The 25,858-nt window shown below is 41.8% G+C and overlaps 1 protein-coding gene across 1 annotated transcript in view; it reads right to left on the bottom strand.

Annotated features, from left to right (window-relative positions):
- Positions 1 to 25,516, bottom strand: part of EIF1 (eukaryotic translation initiation factor 1) — a 273,258-nt gene extending 247,742 nt beyond the window's left edge. Inside the window, exon 1 of the mRNA XM_087915486.1 lies at positions 25,501 to 25,516. The gene's annotated coding sequence lies outside the window, so the exon portion shown is untranslated. The remainder of the gene's footprint in view (positions 1 to 25,500) is intronic.
- Between the last annotated feature and the right edge of the window lie 342 nt (positions 25,517 to 25,858).

Genomic DNA, 25,858 nt, shown 5'->3' with positions numbered 1-25,858 from the left:
CCATCTCCCCAATCATCTTGTTAATGTCAGATTAGTTATTCCAGTTTGTAAAATGACAAAGTAGTAAATCATATTAGCTGACATCAAACATTTTATGGTTGTGCAAGCATCTGCCTTCTTGTTCCATGTCAGAAGTGAGTTTAAACTCATTTATAAGCCACAACAGCTATTATGTTACTGCCTTCTCTTATATGAACAATGCCGGATATCAAACATGAAACTGAACTCCTATGCAGCAGTGATAAAATCATTTGAGTACCATAGAGTGTTTGTGAGAATAATCCAATTCATGATGATCCTACTTTGGAAGCGAGCCAGTGTTTACTCATCAGATATATGCAGAATATTACTGGTGATTAGACAGTTCACATGGGAAATAAAATACACACCTGCTTTGGAGAGCCTTAGTAAGTGTGATTGTAAGTTTAGCTAAGTTTATGAATAAAAGTTGATTATTTAAGAGGTACAACTAGATCTCTCAGTACAATATCTTCTCCCTGGTCATAACCTTTTGCTATGGACCATTCTTTAATGCTGCTAAATCCAACATTTTGGGTGCCAGGGACTGATTTCTTGGAGGGTAATTTTTCAGCAGAGGAGGGAGACATGGTTTGTGCACTCCCTGGACCCTGCGCTTTTGTGGATGGGGCTTCGTTCGCATGGCTTGGTTCCTTGTGGGCCATGCCCCAGTGCCAGTTCATGGCCTGGGGGATCAGGGACCTCTGCTTTAATGGTACTGTATAACAGCTAATCTCTAGACATCTTCTCTTCTATATGCTAATCATGACAATCCTACTATGCACTGTAGGCATATTTATGCAGATAAACACACACTTGGATCTTCAGTGAGGACATAGGAATTTCATTCAAACTAAAGAAATGTAGCTAGATGATAGTCAAGAGAAGGAAAGTAATTAAGACTTATGGGGGTGGAACTATTGAGGGTCACATAGCAGACATAAGACTAGTTTCAAGTATCTTGGTATCCCACAGCCACATGGGAACCACAAAGAAGAGGCAAGGAAGATAGCAACATCAAAGTATCATGAAACATCCTGACAGATCCTGAAGAGCCAGTTCAATAGGAAGAACAAGATCCATACCAACAGTATATATGCCCTGCCAGTCATCAGATGGCAGCATGACAGCATAGCTGGCTGGCCTAACAAGGACATGAAAGCTGCTGATATGAAGACCTGTAAGCTCCTCACAGTGTAGGTTCTAGCCCATATCCAACACCCAAGAAACTGTATACCAGATGGTAGGAGGGTGGTTGGGATATAACAAGTATCAAAGTCATTGTTATGGATGAAACCCAGATCATCCAGGAGTACAACAATAAGATGGCACCCAAAGTTGAACTTCTGAGAGAATGCCTGAGGCAGCAGAAGATGCTGGAGAAAGATCAAGTGAAGGAAGGATCATAGCAAACAAGGCCGTACATGGGATATACAACAGACAGCTGAGGTGGTAGATTGGTAAATCCTATAAATGGCTGAGAAGTGCTGGACTAAAAGATAACACTAATCATTGATCAGAGCAGCACAAAAATAGGCACTAAGCACCAGATCCATAACAGTAATGATCTATTATACTAGACAGGATCCTGAGAGAGAGAGAGAGAGAGAGACAATCCAAGACATATCAGGAACAGCATATACTGAGTGCAAGGTATATCATAAGTCACTTTTTCAGTGCTTTGAAGAGTTATTAACTGAATGGTCCTTAATTTGATTTGAGGACCATCTGTACAATACCATACTAGCTCTCCGAAATGTGAAGACCTTTCAAAGACTAATGACTATAATTAAACAGTTATTCACTGGAAAAAGATTCTGTCAGGATCCCTGTTTGTTTCTGTCAAAATATTGTGCAATAGTACCTGTTGGAGTAGCTGTCAGTTCATTTCCTTTTTAGGCTCCTTTTTATATCCCACACATGCTTCAGTAGATTTCTATAGATTAACTTGAGAAAGATACATGCTAATGTCATAATTATTTAATCAATTTAATTTGCCAGCATCAACTCATATTTTAAATTAGGTTAATCTTTAAATGTCCCATATTTATAGGCATATATTGATAGGCATCTTCATATTTAAGAAAATGCATTGTTTGCTACGACAGTGTTTAAATTCATGACTAATACATTCACAATTAATAAAATGTAAATGGTGCAAAAATGTTTGCAGAACAGAGTTGGAAAAGAGGCCACATTCAAGCATGTTGCTTCTGCTGCTCCTTCCGATTCTTTATAGAATTCTGTAATCACAACATTGAATGAGTTTCTTTTAAACGTTCTAATGTATAAGAGGCTTTTCTTAAAAATACCAGTGAGGACTCCTGTCCTGGACTTGCTAATCTTTAGCCTTGTGGCCTTGTGGAAAGCTCTCTTAGCAGATAACCTTTCTTGCCATTCAACAAACAAGACATTATTTCACCATCTTTATTAAATGCTGCAAGATCAGTAAAACTGCGATAATGGGACGAGATGGCAAGCTGGATTGCTGTGAATGGCTGCTGCACAGGGAATGGAGAATGGAATCACCTCACTTCCTTTCTTCTTCCCATCAATGCTTGCAACAGGGAAAGGCACATAAATTTCTTTTAAAGGCACAGTTCATTTGAGCACACAAACCCTAGTGGTAGTAATGGAGAGAAACAGTCTTGTCTGTCAGAGCAGTGAGCTTTTTGGAGCCAGAATAGCTTCCGACACTTCAGAGCTTGTCCCAAATTTATTTAAAATGTTTAAACTAAGGCTGAGCACAGGAATATATAACATTATATGTATGTAGGCAGGTAGGTAGATGGTTATTTCTCAAGTATAATTGAAGATTCCCATTTGCATCTGGATTTCTTAATATATCCTGTATTAAGAAAGTCTAATTTTCATATTAATTGAACCCTGACTAAGTGATCAGAAAATTGGGATATGTATATTTGTTCATGTGCATATAGCCAAGTCTTGCTACCGTGTTAAGTTTTTTATACAGAAATCTGCTCTGGAACTTGGACATAAATTTAAATGTAGTCTTTTAGACATCCACTGCACATTGTCTTTGCCAGTTTAGCTTATTGTATCAGCAGTTCAAGAGAGGCCCACTAGACTCTAGAGTGTAGTTTACCTCTACTTTTCACTACTTATTCCCTTCATGTTATCGGGTTTCATTTAAAAACATATTTCAGTCATTATAAATGTTGAAATTCATATTTTAAATATGAAATTCATATTGGGATTACAGAAATCCTGAATATAGAGACAAAAATATTCTATGCAATTATAGAATGATCGAATAATTCAATATGATTATAGAATCATGATCTCAAGGTCAGACCCAGCGTGGACAAAGAACCAGACTCCAATTCTCTCTAAGTTACATAATGAATGAGATCTGAAAAAGGCTGGGTTGATCTGAGCAAAGCTGGTCCCTCCCATGAGTCTGGGAAAGAACCACATTCAATAGATTAGCAAGCATATATACTTTATTTGGTTACACTAGTAAGGAAACAAACTGACAAAGAAGGAAACACATTATCTGTTGAGTAGTAAACAAACAAAGAAGTTACTAAAGTAACTTTATCACTTCCTTTCATTAGCGAACATAAACAATTCCAGCAAATTTTATTTAGAGAAACTACAGTGATTTCCAGAGAGGCCAGACCAATTTTCTTTTAAATATTTGATGCTGCCTTAACAGACTCTATCACCATCTCTGCACACTCAGGGAACCTGTCTCCCAATTTACCCAGTTCAACATATAAACTTTCATCAAGGTTACTTGTGTTAGCCTGATCAACAGTACTGTCTATCCCACTTCATTCTATCTTATCAAGATACTTATTATACTTATTATGTTTATTCCATAATCTCAAATTCCGATTTTCTGCAGATGAGTGCTAGAGGAGAACAAAAGAGCATGCATTTTCCATATAAATTGTTATCAACTAATGATTATCCAGACTTCTGTAGCTCAAATCTGATAGCCTTATAGTCCAGCCAAAGATCAATCAAATAGATGATTATGTCATTCTATGAAAAGGGTTTAAATGTTATCAAAGTCAATTTCATGCAACTGGCATTAGGCAATTGAGGCATGCTTTAAATGTGTACAGTTTCCCTTTTCTGGTTTTCTATCACAGCAAGTAGGAATGATTTGTTGATTGCAACTGTTGGGTTGGGCACCATGAAGAAAGGAGGGATAACACTGGTAATGCTATGAAGATTGCTAAGTAAAGCTGCAGTAATAGAGACCTTTCAATTAGTGTTCATAAAAAAGATTATTTCCTTTACATTTCCCTTTATAAGAAAATTCAGTTCAAAATTAGATCTGAACTGCAACATCTGACACATAGATCTAAATTAATAATTATTAGGTGCTGCTGTATATATATTTAAAATATGTATTTACTGTTCAGTATTCTGTAGAAGATGAGTAACATTCAAGATATGCTAGGGAAGAATATAACTTTCAAAATATGCTTTTTTGAAGATTTAAACAAAATAGTACTAAAATACATCTGGCAGGGGAAGAAAGTGAGAATAAAACTTAAATTGTTACAAGATGGAAAAACAAGAGGAGGATTTGCTTTGCCCAATTGGGAATTATACTACCAGGTGATGAGTTTGATGTGGGTAAAGGAGTGGATAACCCTAAGGAATACTAGACTTTTCAATTTAGAAGGACATGACTTGCTGTTAGGGTGGCATGCCTTCTTCTGGTATAAGGGAACAAAAATGCAGGGGTATTTTACAAGACATTATATTAGAGAAGCATTGTTTCTAAATTGGGAGAAGATAAAAAAGCAGTATTACTTAAAAATTCCACTATGGTAATCTACTACTGAAGCTTTTTCCTATCCAATAATATATAAAAAGGAACAAACAGTTAGATGTGGTGAGATATTGAATGAAAAGGGTGAACTTAAATCTATGCAAGCGTTGGAAGAACAAGGTGTAAAAATGAATTGGTTTCCATATTTGCAAATACAATCTAGATTTGACAAAGGTGTTAAAGCAGAAGGTATTTATGATAAATTGACTGACTTAGATAAGATTTTGACAGGTACTGATGAAAAAGTAATTAAAAAACTTTATGGACACTTATTAGAATTTAAACTGGAGGAGGAACAAGTAAAAGAAACAATGATTGCAAGGGGGGAAATTTTGGATATGGGATTGACCTAGATAAATGGCAAAAATTGTGGTCTCAAAATTATAAAATGACAATGTCAACTGCATATAAAGAAAATTTATATAAGATGTTTTACAGGTGGCACTTTCCTCTGATGAGAATCGTGAGGATGTTCAAGAATAAATTGGATAAATGTTGGAAATGTCATCAGAGACTTCCGGTGGCAGGACAGGGATGTCCAGAGGTGGAGAAGCCCAGCTGTGCCTTTCGAACACCTCTTCTCGCGTTTGGAGGGATCCCAGTGGATACACGAAACCCGTGAGAGCTTCGTGTCAGAATAGAGGACCCCGGGTTGCTGTTTGGGGAAGGCAACTCCCAGCAATGAAGGAAAGAGCCTCTGAGACCAGCGCGATTGAGCCAGCCTCCAGCTAATGGCGGCTCCAAAGTCCGGTCTGTCACTGAACTGACAAAGCAAAATGTGACAGCCTGAAAGATCCGAGCAGAAAAGGGCAGAAGGACTACAAAAGCTGTGAGAGAGATTGGTCTGACTCTCCCTGTTTCATTGTGAGTAACAGTGGGGGAAGCTGGAGACAAGCGGCTAGAAAAGCGGTTTGAAAAGTGAAAGGGGGATAAACACGGATAGAATGGCTCGACACTTAAAGTGAAAGTGTGGATTGGAGCGTTTGGAAGAAGATTGTCGAGGAGAGAAGAAGGTGGTGGGAAATTTAAGAAGCTTGGGAGTGGATTGCCATCTTGGATCAGCGCCTGAGAAGACTAGAAGACTAGGAGAGGACTATAGCTGCGAAGGAGGGCAGAGCGAGCTGTAGAGAGTGAGATAGCGATGCACTGACTTTTATATGCAAGGTCCTCTTCCTTTTAGCAACATTGCCTACAAACCTGATTTCTAAAGTGATCGATCTGAGGCGGACACCCAAAGTGACTGTGGACTGACAATTGCTGGCAGAAGGGAAGAAGAAGAGGGAAGAAGAAGAAGGAAGAGACAGACGGAAACCTGGTAAAGACTGATCGCTGAGCGCTGACAGCAATTAGTCAGCACTTCCTCCCCCTGCGCCTTTGGTGCACCCAGGAGGAAAGACTATAAGACTAAAATGCCAGCCCCAACTCAGACTTGTTTTTCTATGGAACTAATCCCACAGATACGTGTCTAGTGATTCCCTGAAATTGAAAAGATCCTTTTCCTCCTCCACTTTTTCTCTCTCTCCCTTTCTCTCTTGGTCTTTCCTTTCTCTCTATAATAATTATAAATATAGGTGTAAAGGCAAACTGCTTATTATAGTTATTAGGGTTTACTGATTAGAGACTCTTGAATATACAAAAATTTTAAGGTCTGTTAAATAGGGTTGTCTCAGATTAATTGAAACCTTAAATATTAATATACATTATAGGATAAAGGTATATATAGAGTGAGAAATTCTAGAGTAGGTTGTTAGCTTTAAACAAGTTTGATTTGATATGGTAATGATTTATTAGGGGTAAAATATAATTAACTCTGGTATATGAACTTAGTATAGAAAAGGATATATAATACATAATACATAATATTTGATAACATTCTATTGTATAGTATCTGATAACACTTTATTGAATTGGAATTTAACTTGCCTAAATGACAGTTTGGGCCGAAGAAAGAGATCTAAAATAACTTGGTGTGTAAGCTTAGCAAATAGACTTGTAATCACACTTAAAGGGCTACTGCATCGAATGGTGATTTGGGATAATATTCTTAACATTGTCCAATTGCAAAAACAAATCTTATCAGAGATGACTTCCACAACAACCATGGCCCTGAAAACGGGAAGGAAGAACACCCTGACCTTGACGACAACTTTGGCAACTGCCTCCCCAACAACGCAGAAAACCATAGAAGAGACCTTGACAGGAGAAAAACAACTGACTGTCACTGATGCCAATCTACAAGTGACATTATTATCCCTGCAAGAATCAATGTCTAGAATGCAGGAGATCATGATTAGGAATCACAATGAGACCAGAGCCGATATTAGCGAACTGAAGGAAGAAAGGGTAAATTAAAAGAGTAGATGAAAGCAGATATACAGAAAATTGAAGATAAGATTGGGACAATGCAATTGGCCATGGAAAGAACTGAAATAAAAATAAAAGAAATAGAGAGGAGGACAGAACGAGCGGAGAGGAACCTAGAAAGGACTGAGGAAGACTTTAAAAATGTTAATAGAGAAATGGAAGATTCCTTGGTCCAACTTGAGATGGACAGAGCAGCTGCATACCTAAGGTTCCAAAATGTGGAGGAATCCAAAAATGAAGAACTAGAGCAATTAATGGCAGGTTTCTTGGCTGAACTAGTTGAAAAAGAGAAAGATGACTTACTCAAAGAATTCGACGAAGTCTATAGGGTGAACACCAGTTACGCAAGGCATCACAATTGCCCAAGGGAGATCCCTATCCGCTTTTCAAGAAGATGCATGAGAGATGATGGTGGTGGCTGCAGTGATGGAGGGCAAGGCTGCCAACTGGATTGCTAATCTCTACAGCAAACATAGTAGGGAATTGGGGGACAACAGTTTGTTTCTAGCAGTCCTGTGGAAGTGTTTTGAAGACAACACCAGGGCCCAGTGAGTGGAGGAGAAGTTGTTGGCAGCCCGGCAATGTGGCATACCTGTTGATGAATACATCTGGGAGTTCCAGAGGTTGGCTAGAGAGTTGTGGGGCTGGCTGGAAAAGTTGTTGGTACACCACTTTAAAACTGGCCTTGATTGCATGCTGTGGCAGGTCTGTGTGTATTGGAGCCCACCTCCACGCATGCCAACTTGGTTCCAAGCAGCTACAGAATTGAAAGTGGAGTTATGGAAAGAGAAGCTGAGAGGGGAGTAGTCCATGTGAACCCATAAAGCTCTGGACTGACCAGCCAGCTCCGCCTCCAGGGCCCAACCAAACCCAGTGACAATGCCCGAGAAGACTACACTGTTCAGCCACTGATATGTTTCTGCTGTGGAAAACTGGATCACCAGATGGTGGAATGCCCTGAGATGGTCCCTAAGAGATCCATAAGCTCCTTGGGAATGTGGCAAGGAACAGTGAGGAAAATGACCAAGAAGACCCAGGAGAAATTGCGGGGGGCTCAACAAATAAGCATACGAAATCTGGTGGGGGATGCAGTTGACATGAGAGGCCGAGTGGACGAAGGGTCCGATACCAGTGGGAGCGATGATGATGGAGAGGCAGATCCTATGGCAAGTTGAGGGGGAAAATGAAACAACATTCAGGACTCCAGGAAGAGAGCCTAAGTTTCCAACAATTACTTAAAACTCAATTTGTGATTGGAGCTTGGGATGATGTTAAGAAGAAAGTCCAAAAGATGGAAAATTGGGGAGAAAAAAGAATATAATGGAAATTTTGTCAGAAGTGTTGTTGTCAGCAGTAGGGGTAATAATAGATAAGAAGTTTAATGAGCAAAGAGTCCAGAGGGGATCAGAAAGTGGAGGCAATAGAAATGAGAGAATGAGAAGGTGGAACCAGGGAGTGACAAGGGGAAGAGGACATGGTGATACAGGCAGGGATAGAGGAAGGAGATGTTTGATTGGACATTTCAAGAAAGACTGCCCGATCCAAAGAAGGGAGACACAAGTGTATAATATGATGACAGAGGATGAAAGTCAGTACTAGGGGCATCAGGGGTGATTCCTTTTTGAGTCCCATGGAGAGCCCTTGATAAATTTAGTAGTGGGGTCTAAGGAAGAGGGAGTTTTTAATTGATACTGGGGCAGCGAGAACTTCAATATCTGTATTAACTGCATGAATGAAATTAAGTGGATAAAGTATCTGGAGTAAAAGGGGAAGGATTTGAAGCACCCAAGTTAATGCCCCTCCAATTGGGAATAAAAGGACACAAATAAAAAGATAAAGATAGAAATGTTATATATACAGAAGCAGGTGTTAATGTGCTGGGAAGAGATTCCCTAGCTGATCTACAATTGAGATTTGAATTTGGACCAGAAGGGATCCCAAAAAAGTAGTTAGGCAAAAACAGTATTCAATTTCTATAAAAGATTAGAAGGGGTGGCGTCCCAACCCTTACCTATCAATAAGCAAGAATTAAGGAAATTCCTAAGCTTGGTGAGATACTGCAGACTATGAATTGATAGGTATGCTATATGCAAAGCCAATTGAATCTGAAATTTGAAAAACTGAAACAAGCGTTAACCAAGGCTCCTGTATTAAATTTGCCAAATTTGGAAAAGCCATTTCATCTCTTTATAAACACAGAGGATGGAATTGTGCAAGGGGTGTCGGCTCAGGATTGGGTGGGACAAAGGAAGCCTGTGACATTCCTGTCAAAAATAATAGATCCAGTGATAAGGGGATGGCCAGTAAAATATGAGGCAATTTTGATACAGAAACAGATTTGGTTTTAACAACAGACCATAATTTCAGTCCAACACAGTTCTTAGCCAACACTATATCAGTGGAGCAATATGGATTAGAACACTATTGTTCGATAGTCTTAACAAACTAAAGTAAGATCTGATTTGGAGGAATACCCCTTTGAGAAAGGAAAGGCAATTTTTATAGATGGTTCTTCTAGGGTAGAGGGTGGAGTAAAATATTTATTGGTCATAGTAGACCATCTCACAGGGTGAGTTGGTTTTTCCCTGCAGTAATGCTATAGGAACAGTGGTGTCAAGAGTATTGTTAGATCAAATTAATATTGGAAACACATATGCCATGGACTAAATATCTTCCTTTAAGTCCTATTGAGAATATGAACTCAACCTAGAAAAGATGTGAGAATATCGCCATTTGAAATGTTATTTGGAATACTTTATATGGGGAGGGAAGGCTTACCAAGGATTGAATTAAAAGACATATGTGACGGGTTTTAAAGACCAGTCATTGTGCAGGGTGCAAAGATGTCTGACTGCCTAGGCAGCATTTATTCTTTTATACCATTTTTACAAGTAAGGAAGAGTAGCATAGATACAGCATTTGGATTGGAGAATAGATACCACATGGCTGAAACCTCCCAACCAATTCTTAAGACTAGTGGTGATGTTAATAAAATGAGATCATCTATAGGTCTGGAAAATCTGCGACTTTCCAACCCAAGATAGAGAATGAGATCATGTAATAACAAAGAGGCCCCCTAGGCATCACAGACACTGCAGTTTGCTGCTAGCATCTAGCACCATTTATAGGATCTCAGTAGCTACTACACATATGTTTTTCTCTTTTGTGACAGAAAGGCATTCTTTCACAAACGCCACCCTTGGATTTTGCTGTTCACCAATATACAGCAAGACAGTGGGTGTTGATAAAGGCCTGGAATGACCAGTTCATCCCATCCTTTGCCTGCATGGCTCTCCCATTGATGGACCTCCTACCAACTAGACATTTGGCTGGGAAGCTGCATCTAGCTCAACCCATGCAGTGGACATTAGCATGCCAACAAGATTTTGAACTCCTAAAAATGTTGTTCGCCTGAAACTGGTGTTAAAACATGCAGATCCCAGCAAGCCATTCATAGTACAAGTGGATGCTAGTGATATGATGGTGGGAGCTGTCCTGCTGCAAACCCACAATGGGGGCCCCTCTACAACCGTGTTCTTACATATCCCGTAAGCTAAACGACACCGAACACAAATGGGCAATATGGGAGAAGGAGGCCTTTGTGGTTCAGTGGGCCCTCATGAACTGGAGACACCTACTGGAAGGGGGGGGGATATACCGTTTGAGGTCAGGACAGACCATAACAATCTGGAAGCCCCACAGAAACTGTTGCCCAAACAAGTCCAGTGGGCATTGTATTTCAGACGCTTTAATTTCAAACTGCAGTATGTTCCTGGTGGAAAGAACTTCTTAGAAGATGCACTATCCATGAAACTGCAGTATGCTGGCAGTTGGGATGAGGTAGTTCAGACCATACCAACCCCACACCACCAGATGCAGGTAGCCCAACAAGCACTAGAGATATCCCGACAGAAGAAACCAAAGAGAACCTACCCTGGGCCATCCAAATTGACCTTACGACTGATCTCTGGTTCCAGGACAACCAAAACATGCTCACCCAATGAGATGGCCTAGCTTGGAAGGGGTCAAAGATCTATGTACCCAGTTCCCTCCATCTGGATGTGCTGCAGCACTGCCATGATGCCCAAACAGCTGGACATTTTGGGTTTATAAAGACTCTGCACCTAATGAATTGGCAGTTCTGGTGGACTCATATGAAAAAGGACATGGAGGAGTACATATGGACTTGTGTTGTGTGCACTACTATGAAGAAGCAACCAGGAAAAAAAAACCAGTCTTCTACAATCAGTAGAAGACTCCTGTCAAGCCATGGGAAGAATTGGCCATGTATTTTATTGTAGACCTCCCAGAGGCAATATGGGGATCTGGACAGTCATAGATCTCTTTTCCAAGCAGGCCAACTTCATGCCCTGTCTGGCCTCCTGTCAAGCAGGAAGTTGGCAAAACTTTCCTCATACTGCCTATATGGCATGCCATGGAGAATTGTATAAAACAGAGGGGTGAAATTCACTGCTAAATTCTGGCATACATTTCTAGCCATGATAGGATCCTCCCAGGGCCTCAGTTTGGCACTCCACCTTGCTACTAATGGGGCTGCTGAATGAACTAATGCCATGGTTGACTGGGCAGACCTTCTGCCCTTTGCCAAGGTCACCTATAATACCATTCACAGCAGCACTGGCTTCATACCCTTTCTGATTGCTATAGGAGTAGAATTCATTCCAATCCCAGAGTTTCCCCAAGAGGTTCCCAAAGGACTAGGATTGTAGGAGTAGATGAAAAAGATGCAATGGGTGTGGGGAATAGTTAGAAAAGTTTTACGGAAATTGCCAGAGAGTTATAAATGCCAGGCAGACAAAAAATGGAGGCTACAACCCCCCTTTCATGTTGGGCAACAGGTATACTTGTCCACAAAATACCTCAAAGTGAAGGTACCATGTAAAAAAAAAAATAGCACCTAAACATATTGGTCCATTCCCAATCATAAAAATCATCAACCCAGTCACTGTACAGCTCAAGCTCCCATGACTATTAGGAAAGACCCACCCAGTCTTCCATTGTAGTCTGCTATATCTGGCTAGGCTAGTGCCTGTGAGGTCCACCCCTCCTCCAAAGCCCCCTCTTATAATTGTGCGAGAGAGCAGCATTACGAGATCGACAAGGTATTGGACTCCCGGTTGCATAGGGGTTGGCTGCAATACTTCATCCTGTGGAAAGGATACCCATTGTCTGAAGCATCTTGGGTACGCAGCACAGATGTTAGGGCAGCTCAACTAGTTTCCAAATGCCACCGATGGGAGCCAACCAAACCGTGGGAGTCATTGTCCAGGAATCATCTCATTCTGCTTTTTGTTTACCAGGTACCATCTCCATGGTGGGGGGGGGCATGTTAGCCCTGAGATGGTGGGAGGCCCAGGGCTACCATTCTGGTGGGGGTGAGGAAGATTGAGTGGGGTCTGGAGGGCCAAGAGACCATGCCTCACAAACCACACACCCTACCTCCAGAGGGATGCAAGGCCACTCTGCACCAATGTGACTGATTGCTACAGCACTGGACATTGTTACAGCGTCCACAGCAGCTGAGAGGCAGACTAGTCTGAACAGCTGAGAGGCGGGGTCAGCACCTGTGTGCCAGATATGCGATCGCATGTGGCTATGTGTGAGGGTGGGGTAGGTTGGGTTGCAGCAAAGCTTAAATGGTGGTAGGGAGCACTGTGCAGGTAGCCCTGACTTTCACTAGTATACTTCGTGGTGGTGGTCATTTCGGACGGGATGATATTTACTTACCAAGGACAAAGATTCAGATTGAATTCTATAGAGAAAAGTCAAGGATTTCTTAAATATTAAATATAAGCTAATTTTGGACCCAGCTGAAAAAAGCAATTAAGATGTAAATCAACCTCAAAAGTCTGATATGGAAGAGAAAGAGGTGGTAGTGTCAGATTCCTAAAAGTGATACTGCCATTCAATTTGAAGAAGGTGGGCCTTGAATTTGATTCATTACTATTGCCTTTGACAGCTGTTATTTTATAACTTGTATCCTGGAACTGAAGCACCCTGAGATGTTCTCACATCTTGGGGAATGTTGAGGGGGGAGGGCCATGTGGGTTGTTTCACTTTGAAAGCCAGCAGAATTGTATTTTGATGCCTGTTGTTGTGTCTGGTTAAACGAGCGGGTGAGTCTCCAAAATAAGAGGCCAGTGGACCATGAATTAAGATATAGATGACATGGCTATTTATGTTATTGACAATGTTAAAGTAAGTATTGATTTTAATAACCACTTTGTTAAATGTGCCATCCTAAGAGTTCAGAATAAATATAAAACAAGATTCCTCTTTGGATGTCTCCCTAGGAAGCTGTTTTTAGAAAAGAAATGTAGTGAGGTCAGGCTGGTAGACTTATAGCCAAATAATATCTTTCAATTATAGTGACTGTATCCTCAAATCTAAAGGAGTTGCAATCAGGATGTGTTTGCTATCAGTTTACATATTTACAATTGAAAGAAAGGTTTAAACTAGACAGAGATTTTATTTTAAAAAAATGAATTGGAAATCCAGCAGGTGGTAGTAATGAACACGTTATTGCAAAAATACATGTTATTGCTAAAATTTATGAATTGCTATTGAAAATTGAACTTGGAGAATGTAGGTAAAGCATTGTATTATTCAGTGGGCAAAGAACTTTGGATATAATGCTTGAACACAATGGGAGAATATGTGGACAAAAAGTCTAAAACCACCATTAAATTATAATTTAAAAGAAAACATTTATAATATGATGTACTGTTGGTATCAGACAAATTCTCAAGAATGTACATTGCATTGCAAATGAATGTTGAAAATGTAAATGTTAAAGGAGGAACTTTTTATCATTTAGGTGGACATGTGACAAAACAAAGAGATATTGCAGTAGGATGCACATCTTAATACAGAAGATTCTTAAAGTGAATATAAAGATAAAACCAGAAACTTTTCTTATAGGTTCAATGGATAAAGAACTTAAAAAATGGGCCTAGGATGTTATATATGTTGTTGTCAGCAAGAATACTTTATGCATAGGGAGACTTCCGGTGACATCACGTCATGGTGGTTCAGGAGAAATCTGCTCTGATCTCCTGAGCGGGGATTTTCGCCTCTGGACAGCTGTTCGTGGTAGTGTCCAATCCTGGAGGGATTGATAAGGCGAGGAGAAACTCTTGGAGGCAATTTGGGAGGTTGTGATCCTGAAACGTCGAAGAAGAGAGCCCGAAGTCCGAGATGAAAGAAGTCAGCCTGTGTGGCCAGACCCGGAGATGTGACAAGCCATCTAGCAGGAAGCAGCGAGATGGCAGTGGATGAAGGGGTGGTGATCATATGAAGTTGGAATCTTTATTTGGACTACAATTGACATAGACAACCGTTTAAATGGACAATTAAGCAGATTAAGGAAACCCAGGGTGAAAGGCGGGAGAGTGGAAATCGGCAGCAGTGTTCTAACGTACTACCCCTAACACTGGGACAATAGTGAAATTAATAGTGAAAATAAGAAAATAAGAGGAATCTTGATGGAAAATCTTCTCCAGCTAGTGAAGACGACTACCAGGTAGCTGTGGCGGGGAGGGGGGCAGTCGATGCTGCTACCGGAGGTGCCAGCTGCCCATCTGCTAGCCGACCTTACTCTGGAAGAAGTTCCAGCTGAGAGGCCCAGATGGTCGTTGGGTGTTGGATGGAGGGATCCCGAAGACCTCCCCCCTCCTGGAATCACCATAACCTGAAGACGTGCGAGAGAGCAGCTGTGGCAAGAAAGAGAAGAGAGGGAATGCATGCTGGATCAAGCCAGACAGCTCCTCAATGATGCTTTTGAGAAGCCTTGCATCGCTCCAAGGTAGGAGGGAGAAGGGGGAGAAGCTTCAGCCAGGGGCAGCTGGGCAGCCCCCACCCCCCAGCTCAGCCTACACCAGCACAGAAGCTGGCTGCAGCTCCGGGGCCCCAGCAGGAGGTGTGATCCCTGGAAGGTGCGGAGCCTTCAACCTCCCCCCTTGGAAGTGAAATTTGGGGGAAATCCCAAGGATTTGAGTTTCTTCCTGGCACAAGTTTGGAGCTATATGGAAGAATATATGAGAGAATTCATCTCTAAAGCAGCCAAGGTGAGATGTGTTACCAGGGCCCTGGAGGGAATAGCAGCAGAGTGGATGGTGACTTTGTATAATGATAACTCCCCCCAACTGCGGAATCTCAATGTCTTCATGACTGCATTGAGGAGAAGGTTTGTGGACCCTCTAGTGGAGAGGAAGGCTAGGATCAGAATGAAAACCATAAATCAAGGGGGGAGGTCAGCTGCTGACTACACCCAAGAGTTTAGGCAACTGGCATGCCCCATTCGAGACTGGTCCCAGGAGCTGGGACCTCTGACCTTCCTTGAAGAGAGTGAGACTGACTCGGGAAGACGATGTCCCAGTAAGTCCTAACAAGGGCCCCATGACCTTCCCAATAAAATTAAGGGTGCTTACTTCAGGGACTGAAGGAGAGATTTTAGCCTTACTAGACTCTGGGTGCACGAGGTGTGTAATCAGCATGAAAGTAGTTAAGGAGATGGGCATCAGACTGAGAACCTTAGAAACGCCCATATCCTTTTGCCAACTGGATGGATCAGTGTCGGGAGTTGCCCTGCACGTTTCATAACGGAACCCCTAGAGATGACCATGGGAAGCCATAGCGAGGTCCTGTGCTTTATTGTGGCTCCTGGGATGGAGCACCCATTAATATTGGGGCTGCCCTGGCTTCGCAAGTGGAACCCCATGTGAACTGGAGGAAAGGGTGGTTATGGATTCGTACAACTCAGTGGCTGGAAGGGGCAGAGCAATCCCATCCGAAGCTTCAGAACCTGGTAGAGTCAGCCTTCACAGGTGCTGAGAGCTTGGAGGGGGAGGACAAAATCCTGAAAGAATATTGGGACTTAGAGAGGTGTTTAGCGAAAAGGCTTCTGATGAGCTCCCCCCTCATCGATCAATGGATTGTAGCATGGAAATTCTACCTGGGGTGATGCTCCCAAAACCAAAATTATATTCGATGATGATGCCACAGGAATTGGAGGAGTTGAGATCGTTTATCGATAAGAATTTGAAACGTCATTTCATCCAATCTGCTAGACCTTGGGTGGCGGCCCCAGTGTTGTTCCGTGAAAAGAAAGATGGCTCCAAACGCTTGGTGGTGGACTACCAAAATTTAAACGCAATTCCGTGGAAAACGTGTACCGCCTCCCCCTGATGAAGGACATGTTAGCTCACCTGGCCAAAGGGAAGATTTTCACGAAGTTAGACCTGAGAGAGGCGTATTACCGAATCTGAATTAAAGAAGGAGATGAGTGGAAAACTGCGGTTAACTGCCCGATGCTTTGTTTCCAGTTCAACGTTCTCCCTTTTGGCCTACAGGGGGCTCCAGCCGTTTTTCATGCAAATGATGAATCAGGTGCTCCATGAACATTTATACAAGGGGGTTTGGGTTTACCTTGGTGACATCCTTATCTACACAGAGACTAGAGACGAACATGTGAAACTGGTACGCTCAGTGCTGCACAAACTGCGAGCTGCCAAATTGTATGCTAAACTGTCCAAATGTGAATTCCATCAAGAGAAAATTGACTACCTAGGATATCGCATTTCACACTAGGGCATCGAGATGGACCCAGGGAAGGTGCGAGCTGTATTGGACTGGGCCCCACCGAGGACCCGAAAGCAGCTTCAAAGTTTCTTTGGATTTGCCAACTTTTATCGGCAATTCATCCCGTCTTTCACTCAAATAGCAATGCCTATCACCAATCTCTTAAAGACAAAGGGGGAGATGAAACCAAAGCCCAGCCAACCATTGAAGTGGCCATGGAATGCTGAGCTGCTTTTGAAAAGCTAAAGCACTGGTCGCTGCAGAACCAGTACTGAAGCACCCAGATATGGATGCCCCTTTCGTGATCCAAGCCGATGCGAGTGATGTGGCTGTTGGGGCAGTCTTACTTCAGTTAAATGAGAAGGGAACACTACAACCTTGTGCATACACCTCCCCTAAGTTGACTGACACTGAGAGGAGATGGGCCGTCTGGGAAAAGGAAGCTTTTGCAGTTCGTTGGGCTCTACTAACTGGAGACATTTCTTGGAAGGAGCTAAACACCCATTTGAGGTATAGACTGACCATAAGAATTTGGAGGCCTTAAAGACACCTCGAAAATTATCTCCTAAGCAAGTTAGGTGGGCCCAGTATTTCAAACGATTCAATATCTCCTTGAAGTACATCCTGGGAGGAAAACTTTTTATGGCAGATGCTTTGTCTAGAATGCCTCAATACAACAGTGTTCGTCAAGAAGTGATAAGGCTGATCGTATCAACCACCCAGTTGGCCGCTCAGGTGGTCACCAGAGTGCAAAAGAAGAAGCAAGAGGTGGAACTGTCCAATGACTTGATGGAGCGATTTAAGGAAGCGCTAAAGACAGATGAGTGGTTCCTAGCGAATGCAAATAACTGCACCGTTAGAGAAGGCTTGGCCTGGGAGGGAGCAAAATTGTACGTACCACAGACCTTGAGGAGCCAAGTGTTACAACAGACCCATGATTCCAAGGTGGCTGGTTACTTTGGTTTCGTGAAGACCTTACACCTGGTTAAGCGACAGTTCTGGTGGCCTTCATTGAAAAAAGACATTGAAACTTATGTAGCTAGCTGTCCAGTTTGCGCCTCAGCCAAAAGACCTCCTGGTAAGCCACCGGGTCTGTTACAGAATGTGGCCAGTCCAACTGCTCCTTGGAAGGAAATCTCCATGGATTTTATAGTAGACCTAACCGAGAGCACTGGACACACGGTTATCTGGGTGGTAACCGATTTGTTCTCCAAGCAGGCACATTTCATACCTTGCTCCAAGATTCCCTCAGTGAAATCATTGGCTAAACTCTTCATCATACATATCTACAGACTGCATGGTGTCCCTGAGCATATAGTTTCTGATCAAGGGGTCCAATTTACCTTGAACTTTTAGAGGGAATTTTTGAAGTTAATAGGCTCCACACAGAACTTAAGCTCTGCCCACCATCCCCAAACTAATGGGGCCTGTGAGAGAACTAACGTGGTATTAGAGGAATACCTCAGGTGTTACATAAACTATTAGCAGGACAACTGGGCTGATCTGCTGCCTTTTGCAGAGGTGGCATACAACAATTCCATCCACAGTAGTACTGGTTTTACCCCATTTAAGGTGGCCACGGGGCAAGATTTTGTACCCATACCTGAGCTTCCTCGCAAAAGACCCAACATCCGGTCGTTGGACAAATGGATATCTCAGCTCCAACTCAATTGGCCAGTCGCCCGTAAAGCATTGGATGATGCACATCAAGTTCATAAGAAATTTGCAGATAGAAAGAGAACTCTACAGAAGTCTTATCAAGTGGGCGACAAAGTTTTTCTCTCGACCAAATATTTACAGACCACCTGAAAGTTGAAGAAATTGGGCCCTAAGTATGTGGGTCCCTTCCCAATTGAACGGATTGTGAACCCTGTGACAGTTCAATTGACATTGCCAAAAACTCTTCGTCGAATTCATCTGGTTTTCCATGTTAGTTTGTTGAAACCCGAGCATACCTCTACACTGAGACCGTCCCAGAGTGCTCCCCCCATACCATTGCTGATTGAGGGTGAACAACATTTTGAAATTAAAGAGATTTTAGACTCTCGGAAATGGAGAGGTCGTCTCCAATATCTCGTAGCTTGGAAACATTTTCCTTCATCCCAAGCCGAGTGGGTAAATGAGAAAGATATTAGGGCTTCTGAACTGGTCAAAGACTTTCATATAAAGTATACTGAGAAACCGTAGAAATGTATGCAGTTGTTAACATGTATTTTATGTTGTTCTCTCTTACAGGGACAATTGTCTTATTTCTAGGGGGTCCAAATGTCAGCCTTCAAGATGATCTCTTCTACATCTTTTGTGCTGCTTTGCATCTTTCTTACTGCTCCATCTTTCGGCTGTCATTAGTAACGGGCGGAGGGGGGAATTGGAGAGGAAGAAAGCTGGAGGTGTTACATTCCTATGCTGTAAATGGGAAGTAGGAGGGGGAATATAAATTCCTGTTTTTAAGTTTCTATTTCCTTGCCTAGTTTTCTATCCTTTACACAGCTGTGAAGTTTTATCACATAGCCAGCTTGGCTGTAACCAAGGCCTTTTTCATTGACCTAGGAGGACAAATCCTTTGAGATATCTTATCCCATTGAACCACATTGACCAATTGCCCTGAAATCCTTAAGTAGGAAAGACTGAATAGCTAGGTTATCAATTTATCTTTGTTTTCGGGGAGTTGTGGAAGTAGCAGTGGAGAAAGAGAGAAGTTCTCCACCTCTTGCCCATGACACTCTGATTCTCTGCACTCTCAATGGCTTGGGATCCATCCGTGTCTTGAGATGTCTGTCTGGCAAGGGGAGATGCGCGATTAGCTCTGCTTTGAGGCCAAAGCTCTGCTCCCCTTTTTCACAGGGCCCAAGCATTTTTGGGTGAAGTGATACAAGCCAAATGTGAAAAAGTAAGGAAAGGCTGCTGGATTGGGCCACTCACTACATAGAGCAATGAACCAAATGCATCTGTTGCTACAGCTCCCGTCCTAAATCGCAAGACTGGATTCTGGGGCTATCTAAAAGTCCGATAAGTTTTTTAAACTTGGTGTCTCTAAACACTCCCAAACAGGGAAACATTTCCACATGGAACCCTGGGCATGACAGATTTTGACTGGTCGGGCTAAGCAGCTCAGCCTGCAGCCTAGGCCTTTTTCACTGACCTGGGGAAGAAACCATATGAGATATCTTATCCCATCGAGTCACATTAACATATTGCTCTGAAATCCTGAAATAAGAATGACTGAATAGATAGGTTATCAATTTATTTTTGCTTTGGAGAATTGTGGAAGGAGCGGTGGAGAGAGAGAGAAGTCCTCCAACTCTTGCCCATTACAGTCTGAATCTCTGCACTCTCTATGGTTTGGGCTCAATCAGAAGCTGAAGAACCAAAGCTCTGCTCCCTTTTGCACGTGACTCAAGTCTGGTGAAGGGAATGTGTTTTGCTTTGTTCTGAAGAATTCCGGGCTTCCTCTGAAGATTGACGACATGAATCCTGTAAAATGTGTCTTGAGCAATGGAAACTCTGTCTGACTGGCAGAGGGAAGTGTGCAATAGGCTCCGCTTTGAGGCCAAAGCTCTGCTCCCCTTTTGCACAGGGCCCAAGCATTGTTGAGTGAAGTGATATAAGCCAAATGGGAAAGCCTGGGGAAAGGCTGCTGGATTGGGCCACTGGTTTAGGGTGGTAATGAACTGAACGCACCTGTTGCTGTTGTTCCCATCCACAATCCCAAGACTCAATTCTGGGGCTAACTAAAACTGTGGCCAAGTTTTTTAAACTTGGTGTCTCTAAAAACTTCCAAGTTTGATCTTTAGTCTTAAAGAAAAGGGGAAACAATAAAAATCAACAAATTCGGTGGTTTCTCCAAACAGTACTCTCTCCACATGTCCTTCAGATCTCCATGAAGCTTCTGGCTGAGATCATTTGCCGCCATGGGATGAGGTGTCACTAATGATACTAACAGATATACATTTTCATGTAGAAGACTGGGTGTGACAGATTGTGACTGGTTGGGCTAATCAGCTCAGCCACATAGCCAGCCTGGCTGTAACCAAGGCCTTTTTCACTGACCTAGGAGGACAATCCCTTTGAGATATCTTATCCCATCAAATCACATTGAGCTATTGCTCTAAAATCCTGAAATACGAATGACTGAATAGATAGGTTATCAATTTATTTTTGCTTTGGAGAATTGGGGAAGGAACGGTGGAGAGAGAGAGAGAAGTCCTCCACACCTTTCCCATGGCACTCTGATTCTTTGCACTCTCTGTGTCTTGGGATCCATCAATATGTGATAACCAAAGCATTGCTCCCTTTTTACCCATTTGCCACCATGGGATGAGGTGTCACTAATGATACTAAGATGTATGCATTTCCACATGGAAGACTTGGCATGACATATTGTGACTAGTTGGGCTAATCAACTCAGCCACATAGCCAGCCAGCCAGCCTGGCTGGCTGTAACCAAGGCCTTTTTCACTGACCAAAGAGGAAAAACCCTTTGAGATATCTTATCCCATCAAATCACATTGAGCTATTGCTCTAAAATCCTGAAATAAGAATGACTGAATAGATAGGTTATCAATTTATTTTTGCTTTGGAGAATTGTGGAAGGAGCGGTGGAGAGAGAGAGACGAGTCCTCCACCCCTTACCCATAACACTCCGATTCTCTGCACTCTCTAAGGCTTGGGCTCAATCAGAAGCTGAAGAACCAAAGCTCTGCTCCCTTTTGCACATGACCCAAGTCTGGTGAAGGGAATGTGTTTTGCTTTGTTCTGAAGAATTCTGGGCTTCCTCTGAAGACTGACAACATGAATCCTATGAAATACGTTCTGATCAATGGAAACTGTCTGTCTGGCAGAGGGAGATTCGCGATTGCCTCCGCTTTGAGGCCAAAGCTCTGCTCTTCTTTTGCACAGGGCCCAAGCATTGGTCAGTGAAGTGATACAAGAGAAATGGGAAAAGCTGGCGAAAGGCTGCTGGATTGGGTCACTGGTTTAAGACAGTTGTGGAGGGTGGAAAGTTACCAGAAAAGTATTCTTATCATTAGCAGAAGTTCCTTGGCTTATGTCGCAGACATTATAGAAGTTTCTTAATATGATATTTTGAAAATCAGGAAGTTTTCTGAATCTAAGTCTAAGTATGATGACCTATGAACTAAGTATAATGACCTATTTTCTGTAAACAGCTAAATGGCAAGGGTGGCAAGGGTGGCTATGGAAAATAACAGATGCTGAATTGCGTGAAATGACTAATTAGACTTACTTTCCCCTTTTGTAGTATATATGTTATGTTATAGCCTGATAAGAAAAATGTTCCGGGAAAAGCTGAGATTGTGAGCTACATGAAAACTTTGGAATAGCCGGGGCTTCCAAATTTGCCATGTTAATGCGCTGAACCTTTTGCGCAAATAAACCTGTATTCTCCTCCCCTTCATGGTCTTATGTTCTGATTGGAAGCAGGATCTGCTGCAACATTTATGGTGATCGTGGCAGGAGACAAGGGGCCCTGAGGCCCACTGGAGGGTCCACCCCAGGTGCCGGTGCTTCGGTGAGTTGAAGGGAACATCCCAGGTGCCATCATCCTTTCAATCAGATGGACTTCCCAATACTGCTGGGTTCCCGTGATGGCGGTTGACACGTCCAAGAACCACTGGTGAAGGGTATGGAGACCAGGACATTTTCCAGCCGGCCAGTGGAGAAGGAACACACCTGCAGGCAAGTATTGGACTTGGGAATCAATCCCTCCCTGTAAGCAGGGACGGAGGAGAGGATCACCCTCTCTTAAGCAAAGGTGATCACCCTCTCTTAAGCAAAGGTGGGCGGTGTTAGAAATATAAGTCACCTAACAGGTATTTGGGTTAGAAATATACAACAACTACAAGCTCTTAATAAGATAGTCCAAAGATTACAACAATATGTATTAACCTGTAAAGCCCATGTCCTAGTGACCTCCCCACATAATATACATTCAGAACAGGAGGTCTGGGTTAAAGATTGGAAAAGGGAAGTATTGAGCCCAAAGTGGAAAGGGCCGTATACTGTGGTTATGTGTTCTCCCCTTGCTGTTAAGGTAGCTGAAATCAAACTGTGGATTCACTGGTCTCAAGTTAAGTTGGCTGCACCTACCCAGTGGAAAGTAGAACCCCATGTGACTCATCCATTAAAGGTGTCTCTCCGAAGGACTACACGGGATATCGCCCCTTTTGGTGACACTCCAGAAGCTGTCCCTCTACAAACAGGAGACAAAGAAGAATGGACCCCTGCAGATGTTACCCCAGAAGCTAACACCTGATGCACGGGCCTCCACTGGAAACTTTGATCGCAAGTCAAGTGTACGTAAGGATTGGAATTTTTTAGAAAGAGGGGAATTGGTGGTGGCAGGAGATATTCTATATCCCCATTACAATATGGAGGCTAACCAAAGGATGCGGGAGACTGCATGCATCCGCAGAGGCCTTATGCCCTCTGTAACCATCCTGTTAGTAATAATTGTTGTCCTTAACGCCATGTACTTATATGAGATGTTAGTGGCTAAGAAGGGTAGTACAAAGAAATACCCCTTGATAAGGATGCAGTTGATGAGTGGTATTCACCAGACCCCACTGACCTGGAGAAACCCCAGGACCTGGAGGAGGACCAGGATAAGGGAAGGGACACCAGGCCATGTGGCATGTGCTTTATGGTGCTACCCACAGGCAGGCATTTTATCTATAGTGTAACCAAGTTTCCTAATTGTTTCACTACTAATCTTCCTCAGCATGAGCATGAAGGAACTAGATGTTTGCAGTGCATGTACAACAACACTATAAGATGCCATCTTCTGCGCACTCCATGGGTACCCATTAGACATGTCCGCATATCCCAAAGTACAGTAGATAAACAAAATCCACTTAAGAAAAAGGCACTTTCAGGATTAGCTACATGTACTCAATGCATAACTAACGAAGGGGCTGTACATGTCAGGATTGGGAAGTCAGATTCATGAACCTATTTCCATGTACCCCCCGTACATATGGTCAAAGGACATATAAAAGGTGCAATGGGACGGAGGAAGTTTTATGTTATAGAGATGATCTCCTGCCTGTCTTTCACATAAAAAGCAAAAGGCAAACTGAAAGACCAAGTGCTGAGCTACTTATGCCCCAACAATTGCACCGTATGTATTAAATCTGTGTTGAAAGGGAGAACAGTTACCACGACTTTGGTGTATCATACCCATTACAGATGTCAGGGAGAAGTAACTCCTTGTTGCTATAAAGGAACCGGCTACTCTATCTGTGCCCAAAAGAATGAATGTTATGACCCCAGGATTAATCCAGCACAAACATGGTACTGATGAAAAGGTAATTTAAAAACTTGATGGGTATCTATTAGAATTTAAATTGGAGAAGGAGCAAGTTGAAGAAACGATGATTGCTTGGGGAAATTTTTTTGGAGGTCTTTTTATTGGGAGTCATACCAGACATATACAATAAAGAACTGAAATATTTGATTGTAAATCTCTTAACAGCAGCTAGAGTTGTATTTGTGAAGAACTGGAAAAATGACAAAATACCTATGCAGGAGGAAGTTATCAAAAAATTATGGACTGTGCTGAAATGAGTAAACTGACATTTGAAATTAGAGAACAAGAAGATAAGCAATTTTATATGATATGGGATTTGTTGTATCAATGGTTGGATTAAAAGGCATGGTAATGTCTAGATAATTTTGTGATAGAAATCGAATAGATTGATACAAAACATAATACAGATATATATAACCACTGGTTGAAAGTATAACATAAATTCTAAGATAAAATGTGGAACATCTCGTATAAAATGATGGAATAAATAGTTTAGTCATGGATGATGACTAATAACTGATAAATATATAAATATATGTTAATTTGACAATGTGAAGATTGATATAAATTGTGAGTAAATGACTACAAAAATATAGCACAAAAGATATGTAACCAACTGACACACTATGTATATAAAATGGAAGGGGATTTTATGTTTTGATGTTTTGATGTGTATGTTTGTGTTTAAAAATCAAAAACTATCTACAAAAAAAGCAGAAAAACCAAAGCCCTGCTCCCTTTTGCACATGACCCAAGTCTGGTGAAGGGAATGTGTTTTGCTTTGTTCTGAAGAATTGTTCTGAATATTATTCTTAGAAGGCCATGACTTACAGAGGGGGTGGCATGCTTTTATATGGAATATTGGGAAAACTATCCAGAAATATTTTCACAGACACCAAACAGGGATTCATTATTAACTAACTGGAAGAAAATATGAAAAAACCCCACTAAAGATACTAATCTGGATCTCAACAATGGAGGCAATTGTCCACCCAAATAATTTGGATATTATTAAAATGATTAAATATAAGGACCTATTGGATACGCAAGGAAATCTGAAATCGTGTCAATACCTTCGAGATCAGGGATTAAAAATTGATCGGTGGGCATATCTTCAAATTCAAAATAGATACAAACAGGACAAGAAAGAATTTGGAATTAATAATAAACTCCAGCAATTAGATAAAATTTTTATTAGGATCAGGCAAAAAGAAATATAACAAAATGTTATAATTATTTATTAGAGGTAGAATTAGAGGAAGAAATTGTTAAAGGGAACATGATAGCCTGGAGTAGGAACATAGGATGTAGTATCACCTTAACAGAATGGGAAAAGGTCTGGGGTAGAAATAACAAAATCACAAAATCAGTAGCATACAAAGAAAACGCCTAAAAAAGGTTTTACAGATGGCACATTCCTCCTTCAAGATTAGCGAAGATGCACCCCAACATGAGTCCAAACTGCTGGAAATGCAAAAGAAAAAAGAGGGAACTTTCTTCCATATGTGGTGGTCTTGTACAGAAGCTCAAAAATATTGGCAGAAAATTAGAAATTGGCTGGAGGAAATTACAAGAGAACAGATCGAATTTAAACCAGAGTCCTTTCTATTAGGGATCTTTGATAAAGAACTACCAAAAAAAGTGAAATATATAATAATACATATTTTGACAGTGGCCAGATTGGCTTTTGCACAATGTTGGAAACAGCCTCATGTTCCATCAGAGGAGTTGATTAT

Source organism: Pseudonaja textilis, chromosome Z (genome assembly GCF_049901715.1).
Source record: "Pseudonaja textilis isolate UNSWEBS1 chromosome Z, rPseTex1.2, whole genome shotgun sequence".
In the NCBI taxonomy this organism is placed as follows: domain Eukaryota; kingdom Metazoa; phylum Chordata; class Lepidosauria; order Squamata; family Elapidae; genus Pseudonaja; species Pseudonaja textilis.
The sequence above is the reverse complement of the archived record's forward strand: the minus strand, read 5'-3'. Positions and strand labels throughout refer to the sequence as shown.